The sequence below is a fragment of the Dermacentor albipictus genome, unplaced genomic scaffold (assembly GCF_038994185.2).
Source record: "Dermacentor albipictus isolate Rhodes 1998 colony unplaced genomic scaffold, USDA_Dalb.pri_finalv2 scaffold_39, whole genome shotgun sequence".
NCBI classification, from domain to species: Eukaryota; Metazoa; Arthropoda; class Arachnida; order Ixodida; family Ixodidae; genus Dermacentor; species Dermacentor albipictus.
In genome coordinates, this window is record NW_027225593.1 from 1528614 (window position 1) to 1548282 (window position 19669).

The window sequence follows — 19669 nt, forward strand, 5'->3', positions numbered from 1 at the left end:
TTATTGAATGCATATGGTGTTATGGAATCACGGCGATTTAAATGGTAGTTTTCACCAGACAGATGAGCTCCGATGGTGTCAGGGCATGGATGTCAATGCCGGCTTCTAGGTAAGAATTTATTAGCCGTGGCAAGGTATTTGCGACCATTTGATGGCCGTAATTCGTCCGTAATTTGATGACCGTAAGTTTGCTATATTTGTAATTAGGTTGCTTCTATTTTTTACCTGAAAGTAATAGGTGCGTAGGAGGGTTTGTTTGTCGAGATGATGACTTTTTGTTATGTTTTACTTGGTAAAAAGATGCTCAGTGTGTGAGTTGTATGGCACATTTGCGATAGCGCGTATTATCTTTTTTTGCATCAATAGTATCTTAGAGTGATTGGAAGCTGATGTCGTGCCCCATACAAGATGGCAATAATTTGCATGCGAGGCAAATAGGGCATTATAAATGATCAATGTAACTGACATTGGTAAAAGGTAGCGATTTCGATGTAGTAAACCTGTTACGCGGCTCCGAATCACAGGCTATGCACGACTCGGATAAGAGGCAGCCTCTCCGGCTCGTGTACGTCGCACTACCGCGTGCAACCGCTGTTGAAACCTTCTAGCTAACAAATTGAAACAATGACTTTTCATTTCAGCATCGCAGCCATACCACGGATCGAACACTGCGTGGCGAAATGGTTCTCCTAAACAAGCGGAAGTTATGAAATTGATCACGCGATCGACAGGCTGCAACAAGCCGCAAGAAACTGACACGTGTCAATCGTGTCCTTCAATGGTAAGCCTACATGCCCCAGACATTGAATTGGATTGTGCAATGCCGAAAGCAGAGATCATCGCTTTGGCGGAGACTTGCAGTGCAGAGCCGCAACCGACTTCCAACGAGTGTCCTACTGGAAGCGACAGTCGTTCAGGTGCGCCGTGTGGCCACTTACAACAACAAATTTGCCGCCCGTCCATCCATTGGGCCGAGAATGTTGTCCTGACCACCGGAATTCCAAGCCAGAAGCAGAATTGTTGACGGCGTTGCTGACGAATGCGTTCTTTAACTCAAGTGCGGGGACGTCGACGTTGCAGTGGCCGCTGTTAACATTGGCCTCTCGGTGACGCAAAAAAAAAATCAAATGCTTCCTTGCGCTCTGCTTCGCTCAATATGCACCCGGGGCACTGAACCCTGGTCGTGAAAGCACCAGCGTAAATATGGCGACACCGGTGTTCATCGCGATTTCACCGTTCATTGGAGGAGCGCGAAAACCGCTGGCTGCCAACATTTATGCAAGAAATTTATGCAACATTCACAAACTTATTGAGGCATTTCCTTCTAAAAGGAAATGAAGCAGTTGTCTCATGTGAAATAATTATACCTTTCCTTCTAACAAAAAGAAATAATTTTTGTTAGGCCAGCTTGTAGATTTTAATGAACGGCTTGAGTACTCGAGTCAGATGCCCATATGCACAAATCGCCTCCATATAGTGAATCATTCAAGGCATCAGGCAAGAGATTCCAGTTCGTGCTAGACTCAGCGTCTGCAACTTTTGCGATTACGCAGGTTCTTGGTTATTATCATAGGTAGACGGCTATCATAGGTACTATCACAGTACTAAGTCACGAAAGCGTAAAGTCTAGTCCCGGCAATTTCGGATGACGGATTGAGTTTTACTCGCAGGCTAGTTACAAAATAGAGAAAAGAAAGCAACTACTAAAAATTATAGCATATCCACGCACTGTGGCAATAGATGTAGGCGAAGCATTTCGTGCTGGATAGTTTGATTGACGATTAGCGCCGATGTTCATGGCTAAAGCTTAATATCGGCAACGTTTAGCCTAACACGAGACTGATTAGTTGGTATTAAACGTTACCTTCCGTGCACCATTACTGTTTGTCTTTGTAGTACACAGAAGACACATGGAGAGATGTTTGCTTGAGGCATTTTGTGTGCCATATTTCATAACCTCTGAGAGGTTTGACCACAGGCATTGCCTCGCATGGCACATCGCATTGTGGAAGAGGTATTAAACTTTAATTGGTTTATAGCGCTTTACATGCGAAAACCACAATTGGATTATGAGGCACGCCGTAGTGGCAGACTCCGGGTTAATTTTGACACTCTAATGTCCTTTAAAGGGCCCCTGAAGCGGTTCAGACAAATTTTGCAGAGGCGTAGGGTGCAGCTTAAGTGGAACATTCGCACCACAATTTAAGCGAAGCGTTACTTATTAATGGAGCTACAAGCGATTACAAGGTAACCTCCTCCCTTGACATTCTGTTCCTCCTCAACTCGCTCGCCTAGCCATCGCGGCTAAGCTTCGCCTTCTCTGGTCCAGCGTCACGATTCGACGTCACATCGTCCACTTCAGGTTAATATGTTCGAGCCCCCCCCCCGCCCCCCCCCCCCGTTTGCGCGAAACCTCTCCGCTAGCCGGTTGGCCATCAACCCCAAGCGAGAGCTGTCGAAGCAGCGTTCGTTGCGAGCATTCTGTCGCAGCGCCAAATGTTTCTGGTATTCAGTTAAACGCACACTAGCGGAACGTTTCGACAGAATGGTGGAAGCATAAATTCAAGCTGATGAAGGAACTGATGAACCGTAGATGTACGTCAGCTGCCTGATTGGTCTCCACGGTCCAGCCACCCGTGGGCGCAGAGCTTAACCAGCCAAAGAGCTGATATTGCTCTAACCAAGTGTGAAACATTTTGAACATTTACAAACACAACGTGTAAACAATTACACTCCTGCGAAAACTTTACACCAGCAGCAAAGAATACAGTTTGTTACTGCTACAGTGTCTGGTTGAGCTCTATGCAACCAGGTGGCTTCACCGTGCAGACCATTCACATTTGCACTTCTCTTCAGCCTCTGAAACGACACGCAAGGGGACACGGCCAGGCCCTGTCCCCTTTGCGGTTGCGTTTACCCTAATACGTGACTCGCGAAACGCTATTGCGTTTGTAATCTTAGTTAGCTGCAATCGCACAAATCCTTGCGCCGATCGGATAGCGGCAGTCCGATGCGCTACAGTCAGTCCGCTCGTCTACTTGCTAACAGAGGGACACGATGTCGCAGCTTGACATATGCCAGCCGCTACGTTTGCGGTCCACAACGCAACAAAGTCGAATCATAGCGCTCGCGAAAAAACAGACCGACACTGACGGCGGAGTTCTCGTCAAAGACGGAGCACATTGTAATACAAGCAGACGACACTTGCTGGCTGCAGGAAGTGCTTAAGTTTGCTGAAAACTTTTTTGTGCGCTCTCTTTGTGTTACATTCTTTTCATAAAAACAAATTAACTAACATTCCAACCACTACGAACATCATATTTTTTTCCATTAAGTTGGAAAAATTATCTATCACGCGCCTTGGTCAGCCAATCGGATAGCTCGCCCCCTGACCTCATTGAGGTGATTTGCACCATATGGGTAGGGGTGGCTTAAAATTCCACTGCGCAGTGTGCTGCGATCAGACGCGATGTGTATCTTTAACACCTTATAATAAATTACACGCTGTACGCGCAGCACTTATATGCGTCAAATAATGACCAGAAGGACTAACTCTAACGACCCAGTACGTTTGTAGAAAATTGTCAAAATCGTTTCAGGGTCTCTTGAACGTGTCCCAAAATCTAAGTGCAAGTGCGTTTCCTATTTCGTCCCCGCCGAAATGCGGCTACCGCGGTTGAGATAAAATCCCCGACCTCTAGGAATGAAATATCAGGAAAGCTACCCCGGGGGGCACAGAAATGTTAATTTAACTGTCGACTGCTTCGCTAGTGTTGTGTGGACGTTGCAGTGCGCTTTAATTATTTCGCCTCTGCTGGTGCGTGCGCTGCGTAGTTTGTCCACTTGAGATATTTGGAAGGTGCTTATTTTTCAGAAATAGCAGCAACATCCTGTACCGTACCTTGAACCCAAGCGTATCCCGCTCGTATAGTAATAGGTTTGCTTGCCTTCCATCCGTACCTCCCACTTGCCTTGTATAGGAACTGCATCTTGTCTTCCCTCCACTCTACAGTTATATCTACGTCCCCACTGGACTCGCACCTTAGTAAAAAGGGAAGCGCTGCAGCTGCAGCTTCTGAGGGGAATCACGCATAATTACAGCTGTCAAGAGGGTAATGTAGCGATGGCCAGGGAGCTCCAGAGGGCATTGTGCACATTCGATGCGGTGGGGGGAAAACTATTTTTTAGCGTCGCGTTTCTTCGCGGACTCCTTCCTGTCATGTATGCACACCGAGTGACCCCCCCCCCCCCTCCCACGACGCGGTGTGCTTCGCTTGAATACACTGCTGTCAATGCCGCGCGCTCCTATTCTCAGGCGTGTGGATTTCCCGCATAACTTTGTAGCAAATCTGGCCGACTGTGTTGCAAAAGTTGAGTGTACTAGAACATCTGAGTGAGACCACGGCCGGTCTCGAGGGGTGCGCGCGCTTCTCTCGCGCGCTCCCCAGAGACCGGCCGTGGTGAGACGAACGAGACGCTCAAAGCGAGGCGCTGGCTGTCGAGAGAATAGAGGGCGCTGTGATCGAAGTGGATTGGCTGGGCGCGCCGGCAGACGCGGCGCAAGCTGTGCGCTGCGGCCCCTTCTGCGGCGTCTTGGCTGTACGGGTTGATTCTTTTTATTCAAACAGGGGTCATTGGCGCAGTACGGCACAAGATAGGCCCCGAGGTGTTTCGGAGAGCTTGTAGTCGCTTGACCGTCCCCTCCGTGTGCGCGTCAGGCGAGTTCCAACTGCCGCGCACTCCACAAGTTCGCGTGTATGTCTGGCCTGGCAGCTTACACGGAGTCTACCATAACTTTTGTTCTTCGAATACTGATGAAATATCCGTCGTCATGCAAAGGTAATAAAAAAAAGTCCTTAACCAGACGATGTGTATTAGGCAGTGGAATCGCGAAAGCATGCTGTCAGCGCGAGAACGAAATAGATTTACGCGGAATGCATGGACGCGCACAAAAATAAAGCGCAGGAATGCGTTCGGGCGCGATTCCAAATGAAAGTCTGGAATCGCAAAGTCGAGAAATGTTACAAATTCGGAGCGCTCAAGGGCCCCCGCGTACGCAAATCGCAACAGCTGAGTGCAAGACTGGGATTCGAACACCACTCAGCGCTCAGTTTACTTCTCTCTGAACCTTTTCGTTGTGAGCAGGCAGGCTATCAGTGACCAAAGTTCTGTTGTACAAGCAAAATATTTTCTTGGTGTTGCACAAAGATGAATACATTTTTGGTTATGGCAATAAAAGGCAGTGAAACAATCCAATAATTGGACAGGAATGATGTATATTATAAACCACTGATGGCACGTGCAACTCAAATGCAAAATATGTCAACATTTATTTCGCGAAAGCAACCAGCAGTACTGCTTGTCAGTGTCACAGACACCTGCGCACTTTTAGGTGCTTCATCCTTTGACGCCTTTCATCATTTGATTTGTTTAGGCCCTTAATCAGGAAGTGGAGCCGTGTTACAATATAAAACTTCACAACCTTGCACTCGCAGTCTTCGCAGCACCTTCAGCAACGAGTTTTCGCTTGAGGAATGTTCTGTACGTAATCTCGGTCGCACTCAGGCTGAACAGAACAGCCCTTTCAGAGGTCACCGTGACAGAACTTGCTTCCAAGCTTGACAGTGCATAAACAGTGCCTTCGTAGTCGGAAAAATTATGCACTGACCAGTACGCTGAAGGGGTCTTCAGGTCCCTGAGATTGTTTGAGTCAAGAGCTGGCCATTGCGTGCACTCCACTGCCGGCTCGTCGTCGCAGTTTCCACTGTCGTGCACGGCCGTAGGTACACTCGTGCAGGCTTTCTTCCTTTTGCAGCCCAGGCTTTCGAGCACGGTAGACGTGCCACGCTTGCGTGGTGCACGTTTCGGGGGTGCCTTTGAGCTCAAATACTTCGGCGTATTGCGCAAAAGTGTGGGCACTGCTTCCGGTGTGAGCGCGGGCACTCCGCGTGCGATTCTCACTTTTTTGCCGGCCACTACGTGCACGTAGTCACGAAGTATGCACCGTTCTTCAAAGTGCAGCTCACAAACTGCGCAGTTCTCATCCAGAGGCTTGTCAGCGCGATGGAGGTTCCGCTCCCAGGCTTTCCTTCGAACCGCATCTTTCGGGACGCTGGACAACGACAGCTTCTTCTCGGCTGGGACGCTCGCGTAGCCGGTGCGACATCCCGGTGCGTAGCAGTGACGATGCCTTCGATTAGGCATGCCATACACTTCGATGGTAACTGCAGGATAAAACAGTGATCACAAAAGAACGAGCTACGCAAAGAAAACCGCCGCCGCTAGCTGCTCGAGAACATTCCTGACGCTTCGTCTGCTCCGGCGCAACCCAATCCACTTCGACCGCAGCGCCACCGCAGCATTTTCAACGCGGAGCGCCTCACCTCCTAGCAAGCGCGGAGCCGGTTATTCGGCCCACTCGAAACCTTTCTGGTACACTCTAGCAAAAGTATTTCGCGGCCGCCATCTTGACCCGTGAAAATTCATGCACGAAGGCGGCCGCCCCGTCGTCGTTGCAATGTCGCGAGCAATGGCTTCTGCGATTGCCTCAGCTGCGTGCTAGGACCTGCTCGTAAGAATGCCACAGCAAGGAATCATAAGGGCGTGACAAAGCCGATAGAGAGACTACAAAGGGGTCTGTAGCAGTGGTATGCAGGCGCAGACGCTTTGCATCGCACCTATCATTTGCAGCGACTACTTGTTGCGTCACTGTTGGGCGTAAATTTTTATAGCGCAGAACCGCTGCTTTTGCAGGTCCCGGCAAAGTAAGCTGCATTCGTAAAAAACTTTCTCAAGCAGCTCATGTGAGACGTAAATTATCGGCATATACAGTGATAAACAAATTCCGGTATAGCTACAGACGATATGCCGTCAGTCTGTGCCGCTATGTATGCCTTCATAGCGGCGCCTAGCGTTTAGCAGTATAGTAAACTAATAGCAGGCGAACGGCGAGTGTTGAAATTTGCATATATTTTGTTTTTACTTATGGTGTCGTCCCACAAATATCCGTTATCTCAAGAAAAGACATAGCTCCGTGTGATTATTTTAGATATCATAGTGTGCAGGGGGACGCCGACATGTATAATAAAGTATTTCTGAACGCGTGCACTGTATAGGGTACCTAATGCAACTGAATTGTCTTTATATGTATGACAGCAAATATTGGGAGAGAATATGCGCCCTTCCTGTAGCAGTTCTACAGCAACGTGAATAAACACATCTATAACAGCCCGACTTGCCTTGAGAAACAGCCGAAACGATTACGTGTGTCGCCCCGTCTTTTACTTCCCATCTAAGTTTATCACTTCGAGGTATGCTGAAATATTTCAGCGTTATCGAAGCATTGTCCCTATCTCATCATCTATTAGGACAAAAGCGCCGCAATGAAAATACCGTCTTCAAATGATTGGGCGAACCCTGCGCCTGGCCCTGGTAGTAGCGACCTTGTCAAGATAGTGTTATTTTACATGCGCCTCACTGACGTCAACCACTGAGGAAAAAAAGCGACCGCTTCGCAATTACGGACCAGTGTTTTCAGCGGTCGTCATTGAAATGTCGTGCATGCGCACGCAAGATCTGGCATGCAGCGCTAGTTTTACCTTACTGCGTTAAGGAGCAACGACGTTCGTCCAACTCTCGGCCGTTTCGGTTCGGCGACAAAATGTCTCTCTCAACAACCAAAGAAGAAGCAAAGGCCATGTACACGATTTCTCGTTAATTCAAACCGCTTACTTTGACGACTGGCTTCGTCATTTCCCAAACATTCCACCACACTTGTTGCGCGAGCGCTCACAAAAACGTTGTAAAATATAATGTCGACCTAAAATTCGTTGCCGTAATATAATGCATCGACAAAAGACAGTTATTTACTCACTCACCTTATACGAGTGCTGGGATGCTTCGAGTTGTGGTCCCGCACGGCTGCACGTGGCGTCGGTCTTGATAGGCGATGCGACCACTCAAATAATATCCACGCACTCCAGGCAAGCAAGAGCGAAATGACAGAGAGCAACTCTTCCTTTGGTCTCGTGTTCTCAGGCTAGCTTGCTCCTACTGAGTCGAACGCGATTGTGGACGAGCCAGACTAAATTGCTTTCCGAATAGAGAAGCACCACCTGTGGACACTTTCAACAAGAAATTCTCGTGACCCCTTACAAATATATGTAGTGATTTGAAAGAAGGAGGAAATGAAGCTGCACTCTCTCCACCCCGTTCTTCTGAAGTGGTTGCCTTTGGTGCAGGCAACGTTCCAAGAAACTGCCGAAACCTTCCGAACTGAACCGGCTGGGGCCACAGAGCACCACGACGAATCCATTGGCAGTATTCAGAATTCAAGAGATCTGCTGACCCTTGCCGTGGGGGCCAATTTCATGCAGCTTGGCCTTCTGCTTCCACGAAAAAGGAAAGGGACGCGGTTGAGATCAGCACCGGACCTGCCCCGTCCTGTCCTCGATGGGACACGTAAAGGGATAAGTAAGCGGAACCGGCCCATTGTCGCAATCCACCTTTTTCATTTTCCTGCGCTGCCCCATGCCGCATGCCGCTGAAAACTTTTTGGAAGGATCCCGGGGCTTTCGCGGGTTGATTTGTGTACCTGCGCCCACGTTGAGTGCGCGTCGGTTGTGCGTTTCGTGGATCGCGAATCATTATTAGTGGCTTCTTTGAGACTGTATGTATTTCCTGGAAACTACGTACCGCTCACCGACTGCTGGGTGCATAGAGTTTCTTACTATAGCAGCTAGAGGCAAATCTGGCGCCACGGTCTATGGGAGTTTACTAAGGGGCCCTGTGCCGTCATGGGAATGACGGTGTACGTGTCTGCGAGGCATGTTTTGGCTGGTGTTGTAAGAGGCTTCGTCTAAAACTTGGATTCGGCTTCACAAATAATGCATTCCTAATGTGAGATCTTCATAAAATGTTTCAATTCACGTATATTACATCTTCCAGTGACGTTCACTCACCTGCAATTCATAATCAAGCGAAGAAAAGAAAACACACGACGAAAGGTGACAACTTTTGCGGCCCGCTGATACTTTTTACATTGCACATATGTACATGCAATAACAAGATTTCATAGTTAAACAAAATATGTTTTTGTGTAATGATAAAGATATGAGATTTTTACATGCTCTATTAGTAAAAAAAATAATCATCGTGATGGACGGGACTGTGCTTCCCTGGCTCTTGAAGAACGATGCCAATGCGAAGTCACAATATACCGGCACTCCCATGCATACCAAAGCGCAGTTAGAGTGTACTCTAGCGCAGCAGCGCCAGATTTTCCTCTAGGTAATATAGTGAGAAACAATATGGCTGGTGAGCAGGCCTGAGTGCGCTGTTCTGCAAACAGTGCGGCCGGTAAAGGCACGGCTAGTTCCGGTGGGTGATGCGACTGCATTGGAATTTATCGCTAAATTCAGCACTGGTGCATCGCTTTTTGTATTCTATTTACGCAGTATTTAGACATTTCGCTTTTTCAAGAAGGCTTCGAGCGCAGCCTTCTGCGTCGGATTTATCAAAGCGGTGCACTTGTTCACATCAACATCTACATCCGCAGATCGTTGTTATAGTCAAATATTGTGGAAAAGGTGCATCGCTAACATGAAATAATGTCAAGACGTATCAAAACCTGCATCGGCTTCACGCATCACATCTACCAACAGCAAGGTGAGCTTCGCAGACGCTCTCATGGGCACCTCGCGAGAGGGTCGTAAGATCGACAACACACAAGTCACCTACCCTCCTCTTTCACCAGAAAACCCAGAAATAGCTCAGCTTAAGCGCGAGAACGCCATCCTACGCGATCTCCTAACTAAACTCTCGCAGGAGGTAAGAGACCTCAAACAGTCCCAAACACCAGCCCCTACACCTATCGCACAGAACGTCCCTGCCGCTAGTCAGGAGGCCCCCTCGACTCCCGCCTCCAAGAAGAGAGCCCTGCAAGATGGAGCCACGGGACAGGTCCGCTCTGAAGTTAAAGACATGCTCATCTCACTTCAAACAACTATTAGCACTTTCCAACATGCTCTGGACTGCATCCAGCAAGCCTTCATTGGTATTGTCCAACGCGTGACCAACCTGGAAACTCATATTCTCACGCCTCCTAGCCATGCCGCCCCCGTCTGCGACCCTTCCGGTACGCCGATGGCGACATCCACCATCTCCCACCATGGCTCACACTAATCAAGACGCCCTCATTTGGCAGTGGAACTGCCGAGGCTTTCATCAAAAACAACCAGTGCTCAATCAATACCTACGCCAACATACCCGCCGCCCGGATGCTATCCTACTTCAAGAAACCAACAACGCCCCGACCACGCTCCCCGGTTATCAAACCTTCCCTACCACCCACCCTCTTCGCCGGGTCTCCACCCTAGTACGGCGTCGTATTCCTGTTATTGAACATGATCTCAATAGTCCTCACATCGAACATCTATTCCTCGAATTAATTCCCAATCGTAAACGGAAAGAATGCATCTTCCTTCTGAACATATACAATAGCCCCAAGGATAAAGCAAGGTGTCGCTTCCTCACCCTCTTTAAGAAGGCTCTTCACGTAGCTGGAGTGCACCCCCTACTCATCGGCGGTGATTTCAACCTCGCCCATACAGGCTGGGGCTACGTTCGCACGGAAGCTGCAGCTCGCAACCTCTGGCAAGATTACCACGACTTAGGCCTTACGCTCATCACGGATCCCTCCTTTCCTACACGCCTCGGTACTTCCACTACCCGGGACTCTACCCCCGACCTCACCTTCATCAAACATATCACCTATGCACACTGGACCAATACCCAGCAAGACCTGGGCAGCGACCATTATATCCTTGCTCTCTCTTTACCCCAACTCGCTTCCGCCCCTGCCCCCACTAAAGAATTCACCATTACCGACTGGGATGTTTTTCGAAAAATACGCATAGGTTCTACCTCAGCAGAAGGCATTACCGACATTAACACCTGGATGCAAGCTCTACGCACTGATGTTCAAATGGCCACTCGGGTGGTAACTACAGATGCCTCAGTTGAACGCATGGATAGCCGCCTCGCCCATCTTCTGGAGGCTAAAGCCTCCATCCTAGCTCGATGGAAGGGGCAGCGCCTAAACCGTCGCCTCAGAAGCAAGATCTCGAAACTGAACACAGCCATCGAGGAGCATTGTCAAATCCTCAGCCGGCAACAATGGACTGAGCTGTGTAACACGGTGGATGGACAACTTCATCGCCCTTCCTCGTGGCAACTCCTCAAACATCTGCTTGATAATACCACCACCCGCACCACCCAACAGAATCGGCTGCAGAAGCTCCTTTATACGGAGACCCTTAAACAAGGTCCACAACAGGTGCTTGACTACCTCTGCACCAGATATATCTCCAGGGGACAAGTCAGTCCACACAGCAATTACATCGGTAGACCCAACCCAACACTAGACGCCGATTTCAGCGTATCTGAAATACACGCCGCTCTACGCAAGCTTAACGGTCGTTCTGTTGCAGGGCCAGATGGGGTCACTAACAAAAGCCTTCGCAATCTCGATGACGAGTCCGTGTCCCATCTGACTGACTACATCAACGATTGCTGGCGCAGTGGTGCCCTTCCAGCCGCCTGGAAGACTGCCAACGTTATCTTAATCCCAAAGCCTGGCAAACCATCTAGCCTCAATAACTTAAGGCCCATCTCCCTCACTTCATGCGTAGGCAAGGTGATGGAACACGCCTTCTTAGCACGCATCAACAGTCACCTCGAGGACAACTCTCTCTATCCCCACACCATCATTGGATTTCGCCCTCACCTTTCTACTCAAGACGCTATGTTGCAGCTCAAACATCAAGTGCTCAACGATCGTTCTCGTAACATGAAAGCCATTCTCGGACTCGACCTCACTCAAGCCTTTGATAACATTTCCCATGCAGCTATCCTTGATCAGGTCTCCAACCTCCAGCTGGGAGAGCGAGCCTACAATTACATCCGTGACTTTCTCTCCAATCGCACGGCTACCCTCTCGGCCGGGGATTTACGATCAGACCAGCTTCCCCTTGGCAGCAAAGGCACCCCGCAAGGTTCCGTTATCTCTCCCATGCTCTTTAACTTAGTCATGATTGGCCTTGCCAAGCAGCTACAGCAAGTCGACAATATCAACCATACCATCTACGCCGACGACATCACCATCTGGTCGTACCGAGGCAGTGATGGTCAAGTGGAATCGGCCCTCCAAACGGCGATTGACACGGTTGAAGCCTATCTCCAAGGGACTGGACTGCGATGTTCGCCGGCTAAATCGGAGCTTCTGTTATACAAGCCCATTCAGCGGGGTCGCCCTCCCAAACACCAATCTGATCACCGACCCTGTGACGCCATCACCCTGCGCCTTCAAGATGGCAGTCCTATCCCAAACGTCCCTAGTATCCGGGTTCTTGGTCTCACCATCTCTACCAACGGCTCCAACGCCTAGGCTCTCAACAAGATCTGTGCCCAATCTCAAAACACCCTACGACTTCTTAAACGTATATCTAACCGTCGAGGAGGACTCAAAGAAGAAAGCCTTCTCCGACTCGTCCAATCCTTTGTCATATGCCACATCACCTACGTTGCTGCGTACCTCAACTGGTACCGGGCTGAGCAGAACAAGCTTGACACCCTCATACGAGGGGTCTACAAGCAAGCACTTGGTCTCCCACATTGCACCAGCACTGAACTCTTCAACCAACTGGGAGTTCAACCAAACTTTCCGAACTCATTGAAGCCCAACAACGCTCTCAGCTTGAGCGGCTCACCCATACTGAAACGGGGCGCTTTATTCTGTCCACGCTTGGCTTCACCTACCATCAGCAACAGGGCCCCAAACAACCGATCCCGACCGACATCCGTAGCTGGATCTACATAGACCCTATCCCTAGGAATATGCACCCTGAATATAACAGGGCCCGGCGCCAAGCTCGGGCCGGAGCTATCATAAAAGCCCTTGCCAACGTACCTGGCGTCACATTTGTTGATGCAGCCCGATACTCCCATGGCACACGATTTCTGGCCGTTGCCACACGTGATGGAGCCCTACACCATGCCTGCAGCGTCACTACCCCCACTGCAGAGACGGCTGAAGAAGTGGCCATCGCCCTGGCCACTTTAGATCCCACCTGTCACACCATAGTGTGCGACTCTCGCTCAGCCGTTATTAACTTCAGCAAAGGGCGTATTTGTCCCCAAGCTCTTCGCATCCTCTGCCAGGCACACACATTCTAAAGACAGCATCATCTCCCTAACATGGATCCCGGCCCATGCGGGCCCTGTCCACCCACACCTCCCCAATCTCAACGAGGTCACCCACTCCATTGCGCGAGGCCTTGTCAACCGCGCCGGAGTCACTGGAGATGAGTTGGACACCAGGGACAGTCTGACAACTTATAACGATCTTGTTAAGACCTTTTACCTGAGTCACCGAATCTTCCCCCCGCCTCACCCAAAGTTCAGCCGGGCGCAGGCTACCACCCTGCGTCTACTACAAACAAACACGTACCCTTCACCCGCCCGCCTCCACCTTATATTTCCGGACGTCTACACTACCCCCAACTGCCGGTGCTGTGGAATTCACCCGGCTACGCTTTCGCATATGCTATGGCAGTGCCCAGCACAGTACGCACAGACTAACACCACGACTCTCTCGTCGAGGTTGCATGAGGCTCTGCGGAGCTCCACCCTCGACGACCAAACCTGGGCGACCCAGCACGCCCGCGAGGCGGCGGCGAGGCAAGCCCTCGACGTCCCTTCGTGGGAGGCGTAGGCCCGGCCATCATAAAGTGCTGGTTCTGCAATAAAAGTTTATTCCTCCTCCTCAAAACCTACATATCTGTGCCTATGTGCGGTGTTGTAACACTCTGAGAGGCGTTAATATGAGCGGCCGAACCACTTAAGCAATGGCAGCTGTGATCGAGATACATATATCACAGATGTTGGCTCAGCGCTGTATCGCCACTAGCCGCTCATTGTGTGCGCGTCATGCGAAGTGAAGTATAGTTGATTTCAAATCGCTAAGGCCAGAACATCGCTTTATAAGCAATTTCGTTCGACCTAACTGCCTACAGTTCAGTTCAGGTCCACTGTTAGAGGGTCAACGAACTCGACGGTTGCAGGCTTTGCCTTCGCTGAACAGGATCGACATTGCTCAAACTTCGTGGGCACGGCTTGATATGGTTGAAGCTTGTGCATTTAAACTTGGCAGGCGTCTTTGGTTGATTTTCAGTACGAATATTTATGCATACAAGCGAAGACGCTGTCGCTATTGTTATTGTCGGTTCGACGGGCGATCGCGCGGGGTTCGGTCGAGCGATGGTCGGCACGCTGATTTTGCCGGGGCCGTCGACAAGAAAGCGCGTCGCAATACGACAATTAGCGCTCGTTGGTTGCGTCGCTGTAGGCCTGGTATGATCAGACCGTTTCGGCGACCCACAATAGTCGGTCAATCCTTGGCATGAGCGTCTTGTCGGTCGCGTATCGATCCTGTGTTACCGCGCCTTACGAGTTATTAGATTCGTCGGGTGATCCCAACGCTGTCAACCAGATGTAGTAGTCGTCGGACGACCTCGCCGCTGCTAATATTTGAAGGAGTTGAAGGTCATAGAGAGGAACTCGGTGAACAGGATTTATTTACATTATTTACATTTTAAGCAACATACATTGGCAGCCTAGCGCGACTCCCATTTGGAGCCTGCAAGACCAACATACAGCAAACAGCTTACGAGCACACAGCTCACTAGTACATTTCTAGCATGACAACGAGTACTCAGCTCCGGACGATGAGCACACTCTAGCAGCCGGCAAACGCTGCTTATAAGCTCTTGGTTCCAAGCGAACGGAAACGTTCGTCCAGCAATCGTTCGACGTCACCGAAGATGACCCGACCTTTTCGAGGAGGCGGGCTCAATACTCGTGTCACACACACACACAGGTGCAAATGTCCGGAGCTGACGTCAGAGGGCTTCGTAGAACTCTGCTTTGTCCCGGGTGGCGCGGCCGAGTACCACATACCTGAGCTGACCGCGCGCCACGTGGCTGCCGGTCGTCCGCAGTTCTCTGAAGTGCACCTCGTCTGGTTGGATTGAAACACGTGCAGTGGGCTGAAAGCTGGCACGTTGCCACCCCGTACGGCCATTCCTAACAGAGTACGTGAAGTCAGGTACGCGCAGCCACCACCAGCAAGTGAGGACCGACGTTGCAAGAATGCTTCCTAAGCGGCTTGATCTAATTAAGTGTCGTCCAAGTGTAACGCACGGCTTTTTCGTTAAATTTGTTAGCCATCAATGAAAGACGGCAACTACCCGACTCACGGTGCAGACCGGATGACTCGGACGAAGCCCTGTCGGATTAGTTGCAGTCTCATGCTTCGCATGTTTTCGGCACCGCACCGACGTCGAGCTACCAGTAGAATTTCAACACCGTACACGACACGAGTGCTTTAGCAGCGCGCGTCCGAGCGCGTTTTTTTTTTCGGGTGACTTACCGACGTCCGGCCACGCACTCGACCCTTCCAAGTTGTTTCGCGACTAATCCGCTTGGACAGAGGTCATGCGCTGTCGCGCCATGAAAAAGGCGAATTGTGGATGGCAGCTATATAGGGCGCACGTGACAGGCGTGTTCGAGCATAAACAACAGCATTTTTGCAAACCGTCGATTTCTGCAGCGCCTGTTCTTGCCTTGTAAGTGAGTATGCTAATGGTCGACTTTCTTCTGTATATCGGGAGGCTTCGGAAACCATTGCACCCTTTGACAATTCGCGACGGTAAGTAAGAATAGTGTCAATGGGGAACGACGGTTCTCGGCCGTGTAGTAGAAAGAAGGGAGAAAAGCCCGTCTTTGCCTGGGGTGCCGTATTGTAGGCGTACGTGACTCGGTGACGGACGAAGTCCCAGTCGGTGTGGTTGGAGTAGACATACACCGAAAGCATGTCGCCAAGAGTTCGGGTAAAGCGCTTTGTCAAGCCGTTTGTTTGCGGGCGATATGCGGTGGCACAGCGACGAATAATGCGGCATTAAACGGAAAGTTCTCGAATGAGATCGGCGAGACAGACGCGGCCTCGGTCGCTGAGGAGTTCGCATGAAGTATCGGAGACGTAGAACCAACCGTTGAAGCAGGGTGGAGACTACGTCACGAGCCGTCGCAGCTGGCAAAGCGGCCGTTTCTGCATACCTCGTGAGGTGGTCTATAGGCACGATGACCCAGTGAATGCCAGCAGCTGTGTATGTCAGAGTCCCGTATATGTCTATCACAACCCCGTCAGAGGGTCGCGAAAGGCACTGCAAAGTCTGCATTGGCCCAGAGAAGCGACAAGGATAAGGCTTGCAGCGTTGACATTCTGTGCAGGAGCGAATGTACTTTTGCACAATTGCGTATACCTACCGCGCCAATAAAGCCTATGAAGTAGTCTGGCGTACGGCGTGAAGATACCAGCGTTTGCGCACAAACGACTGGCGGGGAATAGCGGCGCATACATCAGCGCGGAGATGCCGTAGTAGTACTATAGCAACCATTTCGTCGCGCATGGCGAAATGCGATGCTTATCGGCGTGGCGCTCGGAATGGCGGGCGTGCAGGCGTATCATAGGCGAAATCTATCAAAGATGATATACTGGAGTCCTTGGCTGCTCCAAAGTCATCTTGACGAACGCTAAAGGATCAGGTGGTTCATCTAGGATGTAGACACTGATGATTTCAGCGTGGGTAGGCGAGTGCGAAAGAGCATCGGCAACGGCGTCCTCCTTGCCTGAGCGGTAGACGAAGCGGATGTCGTACTCTTGGAGCCTCAGTTTTCACCGCGCTATAGGCGACCGCACGGATCTTTGAGGGACGACAACCAGCTCAGGTCGTGGTGATCGGTAACGACAACGAAGGACCGGCCGTACAGCTATGGACGAGATTTCGTTATCGACCAGGTAATCGCTAGACATTCTTTTTGCGTGACTGAATAATCGACTTCAGCTTTCGTGACAGTGCGGCTCGTGTAAGCAACAACATGTTCATTGTAGCCGGGCTTTCGCTGGGCGTGCGAAACACCACGACCAACACCGCTGGTATCCGTATGGATTTCCGTGGGAACAGCTGGATCGAATTGGCGCATTATCGGTGGTGTTGTGAGCAGGCGACGTATGGCTAAGGCATCGTCGCAAGGCGGGGACCACGCCGAAAGATTGAGGACTCTCCGTAGAAGCTCTTTCAATGGTGCCATAATCGAAGCGAAATTTCGAATGTGGCGGCGGAAGTATCAACAGAGGGCAATGAAAACGGGGAAGTACTTTTGAGACGTGGATCTCGGGAATTCTTTAACAGTACGCAGCTTGGCGGCATCAGGGATGAACCCCTTCCTTCGGCACGACATGTCCGTGAATGGTGAGCTTGTGCGCACCAAAGGGATTTTTCTTTAGAGTTTATTTGGGGGCCAACGTCACTGAGACAGCGCAATACCGGCTACAAGTGACGATGGGGAGTAGAAAAATCTGGCGCGAACACTACTACATCACCCAAATAACACTACCACGTGTTCCATTTGAGGCCTCGGTATGGTCTCTGCATTAGCAGAAAGTGAGCACCGGTGTCAATCCGGTGACATGCAGTCTTCGTTCGGCCCAGAGAAGTGCTGTGGCTGTCAAAAACAGGGAGAAATTTTTGGATGAGAAGGAGCAGATTTAAGGCGTCGTCGATGATGTGGCTGTAAACGTATTCAGGTGATGTGGCTGTTATAGCACTACAGTAGAGGCTGTTGACTTTTGTGTATGCAACAGCAAGTTTCAACGTGGTACGGTTGTCGTAAGGCGTCACAGTGCCGAGAGATTCACAGCGAAGCAACGTAATCGGGAAAGGGAAGTGGTTGTATATTACAGGAAGGTGAGTCGCACCAGCTTGAAGGACAAGCATCCCTGTTCGGTGTGATGAGAGGTGGCGATGAACGAAAGCAGTGGAAGGTGTGAAGAGTACGGTAGAGTCGGGGGCAACTGAACAGGGCACAGGTGCCACAACGGATGTATATGCGGAGGTATGTGAACGTCGTCAAATATGGCATTGTCAAGCGAAGAAATGGCGACTTCTGCACGATAGAAATCAATGACAGTTTCGCGACAGGAGAGGAAATCCCAACCTAAAGCAATGTACAATATAACTGGAGTAAAGCAACAAAGCAATAACATGGAGAGTCCGGCTGCGGGTTGAATTCCATACTTGCACGATACGCAGCAAACCTGCACCAATTATGAGAAAGAAGTCTGACACGGCTGTGCAAGACACGACTGACGCCAAGAGGAAGACTCCTCAGCGTAGGCTTAGCCAGTCACGCACCAGGAAGCACGCCGAGCACGAGCCCCACTTGCGTAGCGCTGGTGATGCGTAGCTCGCACAGCGCACTTCTTCGTCACAGCTGTAACAAACTCAGGGGGAAAAGAATGCGTTAGGAGCGAAAGTACACATGAAAAAAAAAATGAGTATCGTGAACTTAAGTTATAATAAATTTCCAATACTTTCACCCGTTTGCGGAACGGTTCAATAATACTGCTCACTGCTTCAATATCAAGGAGGCGACAGATTTAGTGCTACGCTTTGGTATAAAAGTTATAAACAGGCATAAAGCGCCTCAGAAAGGCGGGATGACATTTCGATAGGAGGGTCTACCTTCGACAAAGGTGGCCTTGTCATCCTCGGCAGGTTAGATCAGGTTATTAAGGTGAGGTCACGTGAGGTCGCTCTCGGCTGTAGATCAAGAAACATAAAAAGAAAAAAAAAACATGTGCGGATCCCGCGCACTGTGGCAATAGATGTAAGCGAAGCTTGCTTTGCTGTTTGCTTTGATTGACCATAATTTGTGGCGATGTTGACGGAGACGTTTAATTTATTCAACGTTTGGTTCATTACGGGAGTCGTGAGTTGATGTCAAGCCTTACCTTAGGGGCAACACTTCTGTTTGTATGCGTACTAAATGGCGCACACAGGAAGAGGTGTTTGCTTGAGGCGTTGTGGCGCTCCATTATTAAAGGGACCCTGAAACGATTTTGGCGATTTTCTACAAACGTACTGAGTCGTTAGAGTAGGTTCTTCTGATCATTAATTGATGCATCTAAGTGCTCTGTGTAAAGCGTGTAATTTATTATAAGGTTTTAAAAATACACATCGCTGCCGATCGCAGCGCACTGCTCGGCGGAATTTTAAGCCGCCCCTACCCATAAGATGCAAATAACCCATATTACGTCACATGGGCGAGCTATCTGATTGGCTGACCAGGGCGCGTGGTCGACAATTTTTCCAACTTTATGGGGAACAAATGATGCTCGTAATAGTTGGAATGTTAGTTAGTTTGTTTTTGTAAAAAGAAAATAACTTAAAGAGAATACACAAGAATAGTTTTTTAGTTCACTTCAGCACTTCCCGCACACAGCAAGTGTCGTCTGCTTGTGTTACAACGTACTCCATTTTGACGATAGCTCCGCGGTCAGAGTCGGTCTCAGTCTTTTCGCGAGCACTATGATTCGACTTTGTTGCCTTGTGGACTGCAAACCTAGCGACCTGCAAACCGCGAGTCCAGTATTAGGGCAAACGCAAGCGCAAGGGGACAGGGTCTGGTCGCTTCACTGTGCCGGGATGAGCCACGATATGAGCAGAAGGGCAAATGTGAACGGTCTGCACGGTGCAGCCACCTGGTGGCA